General features: G+C 37.8%; 1 protein-coding gene across 49 annotated transcripts in view; it reads right to left on the bottom strand.

Moving 5' to 3' along the window:
• The window catches only part of ZBTB20 (zinc finger and BTB domain containing 20), a 777,866-nt gene that overhangs the window by 244,131 nt on the left and 516,635 nt on the right, over positions 1 to 17,100 (bottom strand). For 37 of the 49 annotated variants that reach the window (XM_058732431.1, XM_058732419.1, XM_058732421.1 and 34 more), the window contains one exon: positions 396 to 493. The exons of 9 other annotated variants lie outside the window; for them this stretch is intronic. The gene's annotated coding sequence lies outside the window, so the exon portion shown is untranslated. Of the gene's footprint in view, positions 1 to 395; positions 494 to 13,050; positions 13,090 to 17,100 lie in introns of all 49 variants that reach the window. 3 more of the 49 variants (XM_058732437.1, XM_058732413.1, XM_058732445.1) reach the window with 1 other exon arrangement.

The following is a 17,100-nucleotide window of genomic DNA, read 5'->3' as shown; positions in this document are numbered from 1 at the left end:
GCACTAGTGTCACATTCTTTTCACTGTCCCTGACAATAGACCCGACCCCAATACTCCAGGAATCAGCAAGCGGTTCACAGCCGTTTAAACATACTTACAAAGTGCTCATTTTGTCAAACCAAAAGCAAACCGTTCATTTCTTGACTATGTGTAGAACCTAGGCTTTCTTAAGTGAGTGACTGGCAGCATATATTGTTGATGTGGCGCTACCAGTGCACAAAGATCATCTATTCAGGTTTTCAACAAAGTGGGGGATGCCTCGCCAAGTGGGGGACAAGGTGGGGGATGCCTTGCCAAGGACTTTTCTGATATAAATCAGCAGGTGGTTTGGCATCAACATTGCTATTTGCTCGTGCGTTTCACCTCTGGTTTCAGAAAAGAAAAAGAGACGATACCTTTTCAATGCTGTTTCAAGTCGACCATATGGAAAGCAAGGTTTTATTCCAGCCAATTCTCTTTCTCTCAAAGCGTGGAGGAAAAGTGCCAGTCACTGCTACACTCGCCACCAGCCACGGTACAGATGTTTGGAAAATGCAAAAACAGAGAAATGAAACAAAAAGAAAACCCTCAAAAATAAAGTTTTGCATAAATGAAAAATAGAGTATATAATTATCATAGCTGCAAAAAGGTAAATGCATTTTTTTAAAATTTTCCCCTTGTGCTAAATTAAAAGAACCAAAACAAACAAAAACATTGATGTCTTAATCAGTGTTTTGTTGGGGAAACTGACAAGGACCAACTCAAACATGGCTAAAAATGGGAATAAAAAACAGATTTCTTTTAATCTGATAAAAGATTTTTTGTCTCTAAGAATGTTAGAATATGATCTACTTAAACGAATATTTATTAAAGGAACAGACCCGTTTAAAAATATGTTTTCAGGTGCCAAAATGGGAATGGAGAAAGTGTTTCCTTGAAACCTTGTAAGAGAAAAAAATTCATTGAAATTGTAATGGTTCCTTCCATGACTCAGATTAAATACAGCTGAGGAAGAAATATCTCCAAACTATTCAAACGTACGTCCCTAAACTGGCTTTGCCAGTATGCAACCCCAGTTATTCCAAAAATGAATGCCCTATTAGACTTAAGTACATCAGTGTAAGTTATTCAAATGAGAGTGTTTGTTTAGAAGAAAGTTTTAGGCCTTGATCTGCCACAATCTCTTTGGGTATCTTCATTCATGTTATTAAACATCTTTTGGTCTCAGTATCCACCTCTCAAGCGTGAGTATGACACGAAGTCACTATCATCAAGTTCCTTTCCAGCCCTAAAATCCTATGAATTTAATGAGGTTACTCCAGCAAAAGAATTTTTCTTTTATTTCTTCCTTTCTTTCTTAAAATAAATAGACAAATAATCAAATAAGTAAGTAAATATATATTAAAAACACATACACATACACATACACTAATCAGCTATCACTCTGAATAGGAAGAGGGTACGTTTTTTATTGTTGGTACCATTATCTATTCCCTAATGTGTATTTAAAAAGAGAATTCCCATAAAAAAGATTTTTATTTTTTTCCTGAATCAAAAACAGCATACTATTTCTTTGCTATTTAAGTTCTATTAAAAAGGAAAACACAAAATCATTACAGAAATCCTATTAAGGAACTTTAAAAAACAAAGAAAAAGTCACTAAAATTCCATTTAAAATTCAAATAGTTTGCTTACAGGTGTTCTTTTTCAGAAAATGTAAGTGCCCCAACCTCAAACTACTTCCTCCTCCTTTTCTGGGGACAGATCCTTCCCTGTGTAAAACGTAGGACCCTGCCTCACACCCTTCCCACCTGTCTTCTGAGGTAACAAAGCCGAGGTATCGATTGCAGCATGAGATATTTGGGATGGGAGTAGAACATTTCATCTGGGAGACAGTACTGTGGTCAATTTGCCAAATCTAAAAGAAAGGTAAGCCCCATCACTACTTTGGCAAGAAATATGGGTTCCCGTGGCTGAACGACGATAACCATTTTTACACAAGATGGTTAAAAATGAAAGCACCTGAGGCAACAGCCAGAAAATAAGTCTGAGAATGCGAGTTCTTCTCATCGATAGTTAAACCAGACAAGACAGTATCATTGCACCTTTAACCAAGGGTCTAAACGGAATCCAGGGCACCTGACACCTTGATGAATAAGAGAAGCTCAGCTCTATGAAAAGGCCAAAGTCTTAGGGCCAATGCTCCATTGTTCAAGGGCTGGTATGCCCAAGGCACCAGCAGAGGCAGGATGCAACAGGCAAGTCTCCAGTTACAGGCTACCGCTCAGCTCTGTGTGCTGATAAGCCTGAGACCCACCACACTGCACACTCAAGGAAGCTCAAGGGTGGGTCCCCCACGGGAGGAGGACTACACAAACAGTAAGGCAAGAGTTGGAAGTTGCACAGTGTGTGAGCACTCCCTGCTGGCAGCTGAGGTTGGAGATCAACAGGGAGTGTGTTAGAGAGGGCTAATGAAAGTGTCTGCAAGGAGGCCAACGGACATTCCTCACTTTTCAGGGATAAGAGCATGGCTCTGACTAGGTTTAGATAGTTCCAGATGCTATTCTGAATGGGGAGGAGGTTAGGAGAGGCCGCTAATAGGGGGAACTCCAAGAACTGGCAAAAACTATGTTTGAAGCTGGCATACACTTTCATTAACTTTCCCAGCTATTAATATTTTATGAAGTATATACAGGTCTGCATGTGCACACGTGTGTGGGGAACGGAAGAGGTGCAGTAGGAAATGAAATCTCTGTGCATCTCCCTTTATCCCAGCAAGAGACTCCTTGGGACAGTGCAACGTGTTTGCAACATTTACAGTTTCCCAGGAAATCCTGACGGAACTGCCTGGTGTGTCCCCTATACTGCTGCACCTAAGTTCTGAACAGGTGGTCCTTGTTTATCTGTACAGCCTGGGGCAACAACACTGGTATCTCCCTAGTGCTCCGCTCTGTTAGGGTTCTTCTGTAGAATAAGATGAAGGTCAAGATGGCAGCCTGCTAAAAGCAGCAGTATTTCAGTTGCAGGAATAACTTGCTTGTCATCAACTTGTTAATGCAATAGTCAAACATTTCTTTGACATGCACAGTATCAGCTAACTTCAGCAGATAAAGGGTCTAGAACAGGAAGATGCTGCAGATGCTTTAGCTCCGAGGAAGGCTTAGCAGAGCCAAAACGTCAGCAGGGCCTGTTTGTTCCATCCTTTCCATCGGGCTCTGTGAAAGAAATGTTAGATTACTGCAATGACAAGTTTGTGACAAGCAAGTCATTTGTGCAACTGGTGCGCTCCTGTTTTTATCTGTTTACCATTCAGACTTGTGAATGCCATTTCAAGCACTTACAGGATTTCTGGCTCCCATTAAGGGGAAATGGTTCCTCCATGTTTAGAATTTTCTGCCTCAAAGAGAATTACTAAGCAATTATTTATTCCTGTGGTCACAGTGTCACACAAAAGCACTCTTGAGTTGTTTAGTTGGACTCTGAATCATGAAATGGAGTCCTGCAGACTGGATAGCTTGGAGCATCAGAAATTTCTTGTCTAGTTTATTGGAATGACTACAAAGAAAGCCTGTGAGAGTCAATAAAATTGTGGCCAGCTTGAAATACCTTGCTCTTTTGCTCTGGGATCATATATCAAGGCCATATGCTTCAAGGCACATAAACTCACTTGTAATGAGTAGATCCTGGGAAGCCAAGGCCTGACTATGTCACAGACAATGACATGTGATCTAACATATGATAGTTTTGGTGACAAGGACTGCTTTAGCTGTTGAGAAGAGAACTGACACAGCTTTCTCCCTGTATCCTGTGGGTAATCAGAGGGCAAGTCCAAATCCAGAAAACATTTTAAGCATGTGGTAAAAACTAATAACAGAATATAAAATTTCCTGGGGGTCATCCTCTGTAGGCTGACTTTTTCTCAGTAAATGGAGACCCTGGCAGATTTTAGATCAAGATTTCTAGATTGATTCATTGGATTCCTCATCTGAGATCACTGAGTGACTTTTGGTGAGTCATTTTAACCTCCCAGGAAGACAGTATAAAATAATATCTTGTTCACTTGACATGAATGGGCTCAGGGTCAATGTTATAAAAGATGAAGAGTGCCTTCAGAGTTCAAGAACAAGAACAGTATTTCCTAGAAGTCATGTATTCTTTTATGATTTGAAATATTTGCACATTGTTGGTACTGAATTTACAAACCATTGTACGTATACCTTTTAAAGAACAGAAGCATGAAATTTTGAAGCAGGGAGATAACACAGTATCTGGGGAAGCAGGTCAAAGCTGAAACAGAGTGTGGAATGTCAAGGACCAGACAGAAAGTAATGACGTAAGATGAGGCAGGGTTTGGTGTAAGTGACCAGAAAACGTTACGAAAATGGGTAACAGTCCTCACTGAATAAAAATTTTATTGTTAATAATTATTTGCCAGACACTACATGTGTTACACAATTCACATGTGTAATATAATCTTTAGAAGAGCTCAGTGGTGTATGCATTATCAATTTTTTTTAACATGTGGAAATGAAAACTTAGAGTAATTTAAATACTTTCCCATAAATCTATCTGTTAAGTAGCAGAGGATTGAAACCAACTTTCCTCACTTTAAGCCCTTAGACTCTTAACCACTAGAGAACTAAAGTCATTTCCACTACCTTCAGAAGACTTTTCTCTCTCTGGTGTACTGGAAAACATTTTAATCTGTAAATGTAGATATTCAAGATTTCATATAAAGGGGCCAGTGAGAATATTCTGGCTCTAGCTGTGTTGCCGCCCTTTGTAGGCCCCTGGGAAAGCTGAGCCTCATCAGGATGTCATTCCTTTTGCCTCAGCCTGACCTATTCCTACTTGCATACCCTGGGGAAGAGGCGAAAGTGATTCCAACCTAATCACGCATCTCTGCTGTGAATGCAGGGTGTTTGGCCGCATCTCCTGTGTCCATGCCAACCCCTTTCTCTCTCTTCGTGTGTGCAGCCTTTAGTCCCCCTACTCGTTGCTCCCATGTTACCTCCAGGGAGCCTCCTTTTGTCACTTGTCTGCTATTCTTTTCAGGTGGGGGAAGGGGCGGACATCTTTCTTACCATGACAAGGATCTCTGAAACAGTCTAAACTTCTAACTTTGCACAGAATGTATCCTTTGTTCAGTTTTCTGCTTTGTTTCTCTTTAATGATAGCTTTGCTACAGGTCCCATTCGAAGGAAACTTGGAGCTATGCAAATCAAACTGGAAAGCAAGACTTTGCAGAAGCTCCGTCTTTAAATGAGTATATGTCCAAGAGGTAGAGACCTCTGAGGGAGGCATGTCTTCCGAATATTATGTGTCAAATAGCCGCTTTCCTTGTAAGAGTGGCAAAGAATAAGCTCAGTGAGATCTGTATTGACATTCCCTTATCTCTTTTTAGTGTGTGTTCAGAGTGAGTCACAAGAGCATTTAGCTCACAAACTGTTTCGTTTCTTTTGTTTTTCATACTTCTACTTTTTTTTTTCTTCTAGGGGTTTCCCCAAGCGCAGGATTCTTACTTAAAAGCTACTCGAAAAAACCCAATGCATAATATAAAATCATAGGATCAGCAATGTGTATAGAACTCTAATCAGTGGCCTGAGTTTTGACCTAATGCCTGAGTTTGCTCATGACGGTCATTCAGCTGCACACCATCAGGGGCATAGAGCTCTCAGCCTCATAGGCAACCCAATTCTGCTTTAGACTCCTTCTATTTGTACAAAATATGGCACCAAATAAGGTTTCTTATGTTGAACCTTAAGCCATCTTTCTAAAATTCCCTTCATAGCTTCTAGTCTTTTCTCACACCACCTTTCAGTTGGGAGAGCTTCAGGGGATCCAATAGTTTAATGGCTCATTTAAAGACACACTTTGTGCATATCATATACCAATAAGTGGGTTTAGATTATCCTGCCTTCTCCCTCTCTCCTCACCTCACACGAGTTAAATTCCCAGTTTCTTCCTCTGACAACACTGGGAGAAATGAAAGTCAGTGTACTAAGTTTTTCATTTGTATTTCTATTTGAATGTAGACAACATGTGTGGCAAAGCATTCTTAATCTCTTTGATTGTCTGTCCTAATCTGTGGAAACTCTCGCTAGACAACCTCAGGCAGATTTGACGGCTATAGCTATTTATGGGGTAAACGTATAACTTACTGTCAAAACCAGGGCATATAAGGACCCTATGAATAATTAAACCACCATAGGCACAAACCAGAATTGTCCCAGGAAAATCTATAGAGTACCTTGCTTATACCTTTACTCCAATACATATCTATTTAACTAGAGTTACCCGTGTATGTGTCTGTTTGTTTTCAGTTAGTCTGCGAGCACTCTTTACTGATGGAAACTTATTTACCTCTGAACCTCCAGTTCCTAGATGAGTGCTTGGCAAATAGGAGGAGTTTGGCAGATTTTTTTCTTTTCTAATTGAGGATGTCTTCTCCCTAACTGCATTCTGTGGGTCTCTCCCCTTATTTATAGCAAATACCACCAACACTTATTGGCTTTATATTTTTGGAGATGAATCAAAAATATTTCACTTACTGCAGTAGGAAGGGGATGGTTTAAGTTTAAATTTTTTAAAAATGTTTATTTACTTTTGAGAAGGAGAGAGAGAGAGGCAGAGTGAGAGCAGGGGAGGGGCAGAGAGAGAGGGAGACACAGAATTGGAAGCAGGCTCCAGGCTCTGAGCTGTCAGCACAGAGCCCGAAGGGGGGCTCAAACCCATGAACCATGAGATTATGACCTGAGCTGAGGTCGTACACTCAACCGACTGAGTCACCCAGGAGACCCTAGATGGTTTAAGTTTAATGGTAATGGGTTTGACTTTGAATACTGACACCAACAAGCAGAGAGTGAAATGTGATAACTTTTGCACTAAAAGTCTACTATACCTTTTTATAGAGCACTGAACAATATGCTCTAATTTCTTTGTTCACAAGCAAATTTTTTTTCAACCACTGTTGAAAGTTTGTAGTAAATCAATTGTTATAGGAAATGATTGTAACAGAGTGTGATGGCTACATAAGTGAGCATATGTAACACAGAGTAATCTAGTGTGATTCATGATTCATTGGTGGCTCTGCTATTGCTTTCCCATTTGCCAAGCACATTTAGAAATCCCCGTAGCTTCCCGCAGTTTTTGCCTCTGAATAACAGTGGCTTTAAAAAAAAAAAGGGAGAGAAGAAACGTGTGAAAAATGTGAACCACCTAGAGAAATCATTCCTTTTCTTCCCCCTGACACAGGTAAACTGGTCCAGAAGATGGGAGTCTATCCGATTTAAGTTAAAGAGCCTCACAGAAGCCAATCTCATGACTTCCCTTTCGGTATTCAGAAGCTTCACTATCAAGATCCTACCTCATTATCAAACCTAAAGATTTTTTGTTGCAGGATAAGGATAAGCATACTTCATTACTCTGGATCCTCAGTGAAGAAAACAGAGAAAATCTCATTTCTTATTTCCCTTAACTTGCTTAAAAGCTGGAATTAGCTCAGTAACTCAACTTTCCTTTTTCTAAGATGAGCAAAAAAGTCTCCATGTCTTTGAGACATTTGTCCCTTAAAGAACTTTTTTTTTCTCAAAATGTTAAATTTAAATTGGGGGGGGAGGGGTTTTATCACTCTTTCTCACTAAGATGTTCCTTCAAATTTTAGTGAATTCAGAGAAGAATGATTAAGTGTCTGATCTATGCTCAGAGGAAATAGTGGCAATGTCTATATTCTGCACGCTTCTTAAGAATTTCACTATTACAGCTATTTTTAAATTTCTGTTTTACCTTTCACACTCCTGATTAACTTTCTGTGCTCTACTTCTAGATGCTATTGTGCCCACAGAACTAGTCATTCTTTATTTTCAGTCCATCAGTGACATGTGCCAAACCATGGTGGGTAATGGAAAATACAAGACTTCAAAGAAGATTCAAAAGAAACAAAGTTATATGCCTTCCCCTGCAGACTCTTTAATTTGTGGAGGAAGAAGACAGTCCCACAGAAAGCAAGCAATGTGGATATGTATGTTCAGGTATGTGGTGTTAGTTTAGCAGCTGTTAACATATGCAAACTAGTAGAGCTATTATGAAATTTTATATACATGTAGTGAGGGAGGTGTGAATGGACTGCCACTTGGGAGGTTTGCTTTCCCTCCTGGGAAGAATGCTACCTCTCCCCATTATTTAATGACATTCTGTTTATTTTCTGTTTTACTGAGTGTCCATTTCAAATGATTGTCCTCTCTCCCAAGTCTCAAATTACTGTAATTTGGCCACCGCGCATAAAAGCACCATACTTTAAAGCATGCATTCCCTGTCCTCGACGTCTAAAATCGTGATTTGCAACCATTTAAAATTTCTGGTGTCCTGTTATCAATGTGGTTTTGCATCACTTTTCCCTTCTTATTCCTTCTTAAAATACAATTTTAAATTAAAATTGATTTTGCATATTGAAGTGCTGCTACCAATAATTTAGACTACACCGAGTTTGCTCATATTGGAGACCATGTGTTTAGATAATCAAGGCAATCAAAAACCAGAATCCAGGATGGACCCCGATGGCATACCATTTCTACACTTCTCCATATTGACTGATCCCTTCATAGACATTTCCTGATAATTCTGAAGTGTTTGGCATCAAATACAATAAATGAGAAATTTTAATGATTTATTGGTGGATTGTCATTTGAGGCAAAATTCAAAGCTCTGCTAGTTGAGTGGAGTGATATCATAACTCTAGCTTTGCCTTAGTTCACCAGAGCTCTCATTGGGCCAAGAAAGAAAACATACCAGTATGCATTGCATATTACCTAATGTCCTAGCATTTTCAGAGGATTGGCAAATCAGTTCACCGGGGTTTTTCTGGGACATTTCCTTGCATGGAGGTTAGATTTCCATGTCAATAACTTACAGATAGAAGTATCAAAATGACTATTTTCAGGTACAGTTTCCCAAATAGTGAGTCTCATTTTGGCAGAGAAGGGACAATGAAGTCAAATGTGGAAGTATTATCACCCACAAGCTAAGCTAGAACATAACTGCAGCTTTCCTGGGTGATCAGCCACAGAGCACCATTCTTGTCAGAGTTTGAATTTCTATAATGATTTTATTTTAAAATTATATTAAATACAAATATAAGAATGTTTTTAATGGAAAGCTCATTTATTAAATTTCTAGAGAATCTTCCTCTAAAATACTTAGTCCTATCTATTCTTAATCCAACCTATTCTCAATTTTCGACTAGCCTATTGTTTTTATAGAATTTTATTCTATAGAAAGCTAATAGTGTATATTTTCTAACAGGATAATCCATTCTTATACCTATTACAATTAATCTAATCAACTAATCTAAGCCCTGATCTAGTCTATTCCCAGCACACAATTCCAAGAGATTCACCTACAAAACTGAACAGTCATTACTTCTGGGCACATAAATGGTCACTGGATCCATGGCTGCTATTTAAGCAGGTGGCATCTAAGTCACTATTACTTGAGTAGAAACTGAAAAGTATATCCTTTGTAATTATTGGGGAAAAGAGGGCTTTGATTATAGAGAAACATATAGTTATTTCAAAAGCTCACTTTTTTCAAAAAGAACAAAGGCAACGGTCTCCATTCTGGTGTATGTACATCAGAAATTCAGTTTTTGCCTTTTCTTTAAACTAGATCTTGAGATGAGTCCTAAAAATCACTTCTTTAGTAGTAATAACACTTCTTACATGGGGTCCTTTTCAGTTAAAAGTTGGCAAGTAGACTTCTTAGGAGGGTGGAGGGAGTAACTATTATAAATCATTCAAACGTTCATGAACTAAAAATAAGAATGACAACTTATTGATTAAAAAATGGAGGGAGACTGATTTCTGAGTAAAGGTGTCCCTGTGACTGGGACCTAACAAAACCAGATAGACCCATTTACTTTTTGTGCCATGTGGGGTGGGGGTTGTGGATCTCTCTTTGAGTGATGTCTATCACCAACAAGGGTCATCTCCATAGCAATAGAAGATTGCACTTTATGTTAAGATAGGCCTTGTAAACAACCCATTCAAGTGTTCTGTTGATTATTAGCCATCCAGTCAGGCAGCTATTTCTTTTCTGGAAGGGGTAGCCAATGCTGAAGAGTCAATGAATGCACCTTCCCTGCTTAGGTGGGATCAGAGGTACTCCTTCAGCACTCTGTCCCACAGTCCTTATTTCTGTCACTTTACTCGGTGATCAGTAGACAAAATATACACTGGCAAAGAAAGAGCTGAAGAAGTGGCTAGCATCTCTAAGGGAGAAGAATCCAAGTCTTTCCTGGTTTAAGCAAGAGAACATTCTAGTATTAATGAAAAGAGATGGTTAAATTGCAGCCCATCAAATTTCAACTACAGTTCCAAAATGTGTCTGAAGTGATCCAAAAGAAAATTCCTTCTGTCCTTAGCTATAAATTCTGCAGGACGATTCTTTATTCTCATCTTATTCTGGTTTCTTTCTCTGCCCCAGAAAGGATTAGTGTCTAACATTAAACAAACAGTATATAATAAAGAACAGATATAATGTATATTCATAAGATTCTGAATCCAGAGCAAGAGGAGGTTACACTCTAAGCCCAGCAGATGAGTTTTACTGTTAGCAATAGAGACGTTTCTAATTCGTCCATGGAAGGTGCTGAAAATGTTCTCTATTATATCTCGAAATAAAGTTTTGGTAGTATAAAAATTTTATGATTAATGCCATATATTGGATTTTTCCTCTTCCTCTATGGGACCACAAAAACGATCTAGGTACAGACAGGAGACAGGAGAGCATTATTTCTTCATCAGCATCTGTGGATGTTACTATATATTTTTTTGTAAATGAATTATGAAGAAACATACCAAATCTCTTGATCCAGGCCATGTTACAAATCCATGTATACCTAGGCTCTTCTTTTTCCTGTTCTCTCAATCCTTGTGCCTATTTTTTCTTTTTTGAATTCAAGACCTGCCCTTACAATGCCAGATGATCTTTGATGGTTGGAGTCCTTGTGACGTTTCTTTGTCCATCTATGCTGTCTAGTTTAATATGACACTCCCAAGAGGCCTTCAGCCTACAAAAGATGATGACTGATTGGAGTTAAAAAATGATTTATATATTATGAAATAAAATCTGGAGGCAGCATTTATAGCTGATCAAGTGAACTTTTAGCCTTACGTATGAGTCATAATTATGAGGCAAATAAATATGTGTGTTTCCTTTTCTGAAGTATAACTAGAGGTCCTAGAAGTCCTGAGTTTGTGTTCAGTTGTACTGAAACTACATTAATACTGTTAGCTAGGTACTTTTTTCCTCAGTCCTAACAAGAAAACTTCCCATGGTAAGTGAGTACTCATATGTTAGGGACCTGGATTGAAAATCCATACTGGGAAAGATCTGTGAATGAAATGAAGCTTGGGTGAATTCATTCAACTTAGGAGTTATTGCTGGTCCAATGAGTCCAAGGAAGCAGTAGCTAATAATTCCATCCAGGAGCATTAATAGTTCCAGGATAGTCTCTTGGACATAGGAAACCTGCATTATTTAATCTGAGCAGGACCGAAAGCTTGGCAAATCCTTCCATACCCATCCTTGGGTTGGATGTAGATCTCCAAGATAAGCCTGGTTTGCTGGTAAACTCTCATCTTCCATGTTCCTTTCTTTAAAGTTCTGATTCCTGACAGATTCTCATTAGAGGATATCATCAAGATTATATACAGGTTGAGAGCACACAGTATTTCCATAACTAAAATGTTGCCCTAATATTGGTCTCTCTTACAAACCTCGAAAGGCCAATATGCTATTATCTAGGGTAGTTCATGGGAAAGTTGACCAAATAATGCTTTAATGATTTAATTTATAAATGGCCCATTTCACTGAGAAGTAGAAAGGATCACTAAGAAATGTTTGAAAATGTAAACAGTTTTTGTTTACAAGAATTATCTTGTTTCTCCAACCTACTAATATTTCTTTTTATGTAGCTAAATCTCTATCACACGAGACTCATACATAAACTATGGAGACTTCACCTAGAAAGTCTTAACATATATATTTCTGCCATAAAATAGCAACAATAATTTTGGTCCACATACAACCAAAGCAAAAAAGAAATATCTCGAATATAATAAAGACTGTGTTTCCTATGCATATAGCTATATACTATAAAACCTACCAAATCAAGATTGTACAATGATGCCATTTATTTTGGTTTCATAATAGCATGTTTCAGAGATTCCTATTTTTTTTACACAGAGGGAAAAGTGACATCATATACACAAACAGAAAGGTGCAAGAGGCAAATGCAAGATGCCCATGTACTGTCAACAAAGTCTTGCCAGTTGTAAAAGAATTTGACATGCTAATATCCCTTCATTCGGACTTGTTACTGAGATACCAAGAGAGTGATCGCTGGCAGGCACTGCATTTAAGTGCGGTTACTGAGGCCCCCAAATATTGACAGAGTGCCACATTCCAAGAAACTATTGATGTACACAGCCAGCCACAGCTCCAGACACCTCTCAGACAGAGTCTTTAAATGTCACAGATAAATGAATTTTCATGAAACTGAGAGAGAAAGGAAGAACAAGAAGAGAGAAAGAACACACATGAGAGGCAGGATAAGAAAAAAGAAAGACGAAAATTGTTTCCATACCACTGGCATGAAAGTATGTGGCTTCTCATCCCTAAAGTACCTGATAAACGATGTGAGATCAAACCTTCTGAATGCATTCTATGTTACCACAGCACTTAAATGCCTTTAATAATTCCATTGGGTATTTAAAAAGTTAAGGCGGATACATATTTTAGAATAGCTTCAGTAAACTACGAACAAAATAGGATTCAAATATAAATATTGCAAAACTCAATCTTAAAAAATTCAAAATAAAGGAACTACAGGCACAAATAATCATGAGAAAGTCTCCTACATAGGTCTTCATGTATAGTAGAGGTTAAAAGTTAAGGTGCTATGATATCTGTTTTTTTGCCAAGACACAGATGTGTCTTCTGACAGTTTCCTTTCCAGAGTCCCACCGAAAGCAGTGACACCTAGTGGGTTTATAACAAGATATTAAAGAATACCTTCCTCCACCTTTTTCACTGCCCTTCCACAGAAAACACCTGCCAGAGAAACAAACATGAGGTAAGTCAGTTACTTGACACATGATTACAGAAATGAGCCATGGTTATAACTGCAACAACCAAGTGTTCTTCAGAAATCATGTGAAATGCAATATATTTTAAATGTAAATGAAGCTTTTTCACTTTGAAAGTCTTCCATCTGCTGAGGGCACCTTCTCTTGACCTTGATGCACTGTGTCATTAAAAGCAACCACATATTCAAGGTTAGAATGTGGCTGGCTTGCCCATTTTCTTTTCTGTATTAGAGATGTGTGCAACCTCCACATTTTACATAGAGCAATCATGCCAATGCCCACAAACAAAATTCTTCCTTCAACTCAAAAGCACATAGGTTAATGTTTTTTCAACCTGCAGCAACATGGTTTCAAAAAGCTTCAACTGCCTTTTTACTAGCATTACAATAGGTCTTGGTATGAATTATTTTCCTGCATCTGGCTCTGTCTTGGGTAACTGGGACCTTAGCAAGTACTTGGAGAATAAAGTTACATAGCTCATATATTCAAAGGAGGATTTATTTTTATATCAACTTTTTAATGATTTCTTAGGTACTTTTCTTTCTTTATGTCAGGAGATAAAATGAAAGGAATCAGATTCCCTGCCATGGAAATAAAATTATTTTCTCTGTTTTTAGAGGCCTATTTATTTATTGTTCTTGAGGTATAATTGACACACACTATTATACTAGTTTCAGGTGCACAACATGGTGATTTGATGTTTGATTTGATTGGTAAATGTCCACCACAATAAGTCTAGTTATCATCTGTCACCATGCAAAATTAACGTTATTGACTATATTCTCTATGCTTTACTTTATATCCTCATGACATTTAATTTACAACTAGAAGTTGGTACTTCTTGATCCCTTTCACCCATTTTATACCCTCAACCCCTCCCCTCTGGCAAACACCAACCTTTTCTCTATATTTATGAGGCTGAGTTTTGTTTTGTTTGTTTTGTCTTTTAGATTGTACAAATAAGGGGAATCATGTGATACTTGTCTCTCTCTTACTGACTTATTTCACTTAGCATAATACCCTCAAGATCCATCCTTGTTATTGCAAACGGTAAAATTTATTGTTTTTTTATGGCTGAGTAGTATTCCATTGTGTTTACATACCACATGTTTTTTATCCATACATCTATAGATACAGAAAGGTTACTTGTAAACAATGCTGCAATAAAGATAATGGTACATATATCTTTCTGTGTTAGTGTTTTTGCTTTCTTCAGATAGATACTTTGGATAGATAGTAGTGAAATTGCTGGATCATATGATAGTTCTATTTTTAATTTTTTGAGGAACCTCCACAATCAGTTTTCCACGGTGGCTATACCAATGTACATTGCCACCAACATTACACAAAGGTTCCTTTTACTCCATATCCTAGCCAACACTTGTTACTTCTTGTCTTTTTTATTATAGTCATTGTAACAGATGTAAGGTAATATCGTGGTTTTGATTTGTATCTCCCTGATGATTAGTGATGTTGAGTAACATTTCATGCACCTGTTATCCATCTGTATATCTTCTTTACAAAATATTTATTCAGGCCCTCTGCCCATTTAAATTTATATTGTTTGTTTTCTTGTTATTGAAATGTACGAGTTCTTTATACATTTTGATAGTAATCCCTTATTGGATATATGATTTGTAAACATCTTCTCCCATTCAGTAGGCTGCATTTTATTTGTTGATGGTTTCTTTCACTGTGCAGAAGCTTTTTAGTTTGATATAGTCCCATTTGTTTTCCTTTGCCTTCAGAGTAAGATCCAAAAAGCATCACTAGGACCAATGTCAAAGGAGCTTACTGCCGACATTTTCTTCTAGAAGTTTGATGGTTTCAGGTCTTAGATTCAAGTCTATTCCATTTTGGGTTAACTTTTGTATATAATGTAAGATAATGGTCTAGTTTCATTCATTTGCATACAGCTGTCAAGTTTTCCAGCAACATTTACTGAACGGACTGTCCTTTCCCATTGTATATTCTTGCCTCCTTTATAGTAATTAATTGGCCTTATATATGTGGGTTTATTTATGGGCTCTCTGTTTCATTGTTATATGTGGCTGTTTTATGCCAATATCATATAGCTGTTTTTTAATTTTATTTTTTTAATTTGCATCCAAATTAGCATATAGTGCAACAATGATTTCAGGAGTAGATTCCTTAATGCCCCTTATCCATTTAGCCCATTCTCCCTCCCACAACCCCCCCAGTAACCCTGTTTGTTCTCCACATTTAAGAGTCTCTTATGTTTTGTCCCCCTCCCTGTTTTTATATTATTTTTGCTTCCCTTCCCGTATGTTCATCTGTTCTGTGTCTTAAAGTCCTCTTATGAGTGAAGTCATATGATATTTGTCTTTCTCTGACTGACTAATTTCGCTTAGCATAATACCCTCTAGTTCCATCCACGTAGATGCAAATGGCAAGATTTCATTCTTTTCGACTGCCAAGTAATACTCCATTGTGTATATATACCACACCTTCTTTATCCATTCATCTATTGATGGACATCTGGGCTCCTTCCATACTTTGGCTATTGTTGATAGTGCTGCTATAAACATTGGGGTGCATGTGTCCCTTTGAAACAGCATACCTTTATCCCTTGGATAAATACCTAGTAGTGCAATTGCTGGGTCATAGGGTAGTTCTATTTTTAGAGGAAACTAAAATACTAAAAAGGAGTTTCCTTTTGAGGAAACTCCATACTGTTTTCCAGAGTGGCTGCACCAGTTTGCATTCCCACCAAAAGAGATCCCCTTTCTCCATATCCTCACCAACATCTGTTGTTGCCTGAGCTGTTAATGTTGGCCATTCTGACAGGTGTGAGGTGGTATCTCATTGTGGTTTTGATTTGTATTTCCCTGATGATGAGTGATGTTGAGCATTTTTTCATGTGTTGGTTGGCCATATGGATGTCTTCTTTGAAGAAGTATCTATTCATGTCTTTTGTCCATTTCTTCACTGGATTATTTGTTTTTTGGGTGTTGAGTTTGATAAGTTCTTTATAGATTTTGGATACTAACCCTTTATCTGATATGTCATTTGCAAATATCTTCTCCCATTCTGTCGGTTGCCTTTTAGTTTTGCTGGTTGTTTCCTTCGCTGTGCAGAAACTTTTTATTTTGATGAGGACCCAATAGTTCATTTTTGCTTTTGTTTCCCTTGCCTTCAGAGACGTGTTGAGTAAGAAGTTGCTGTGGCCAAGATCAAAGTGGTTTTTGCTTGCTTTCTCCTCAAGGATTTTGAAGGCTTCCTGTCTTACATTTAGGTCTTTCATCCATTTTGAGTTTATTTTTGTGTATGATGTAAGAAAGTGGTCCAGGTTCATTCTTCTGCATGTCGCTGTCCAGTTTTCCCAGCACCACTTGCTGAAGAGACTATCTTTATTCCATTGGATATTCTTTCCTGCTTTGTCAAATATTAGTTGGCCATACGTTTGTGGGTCCATTTGGGGGTTCTCTTTTCTGTTCCATTGATCTGAGTATCTGTTTTTGTGCCATATCATATAACTTTTTAAGTTTGAAATCAGGGAGCATGATCCCTCCAGCTTTGTTATTCATCCTCAAGGTTTCTTTGGTTGACATAGGTAGGGTCTTTTGTGGTTCTATATGAATTTTAGAATTATTTGTTCCAGTTCTGTGAAAAATGCCATGGAAATTTTGATAGGGATTGCACTGGACCTATAGATTGCTTTAAGTGATATGGACATTTTAACCATATTAATTTTCTCAATCCACAAGCACAGAATACCTTTCCATTTATTTGTGTCTCCTTTAATTTCTTTCATAAGTGTCTTACAGTTTTCACCTCCTTGGTTAAATTTATTCCTAGGTATTTTATTCTTTTTGATGAGGTTTTGAATGGTATTGTTCTCTTGATTTTGGTTTCTGGTAGTTCATTATTAGTATATAGAAATGCAATAATTTTGGGGGTGCCTGGATGGCTCAGCTGGTTGAGCATCAGACTCTTGGCTCAGGTCATGATCCCA

This window comes from Neofelis nebulosa, chromosome 5, assembly GCF_028018385.1.
Source record: "Neofelis nebulosa isolate mNeoNeb1 chromosome 5, mNeoNeb1.pri, whole genome shotgun sequence".
NCBI lineage: Eukaryota > Metazoa > Chordata > Mammalia > Carnivora > Felidae > Neofelis > Neofelis nebulosa.
This window is presented reverse-complemented; position numbering and strand designations above follow the sequence as displayed.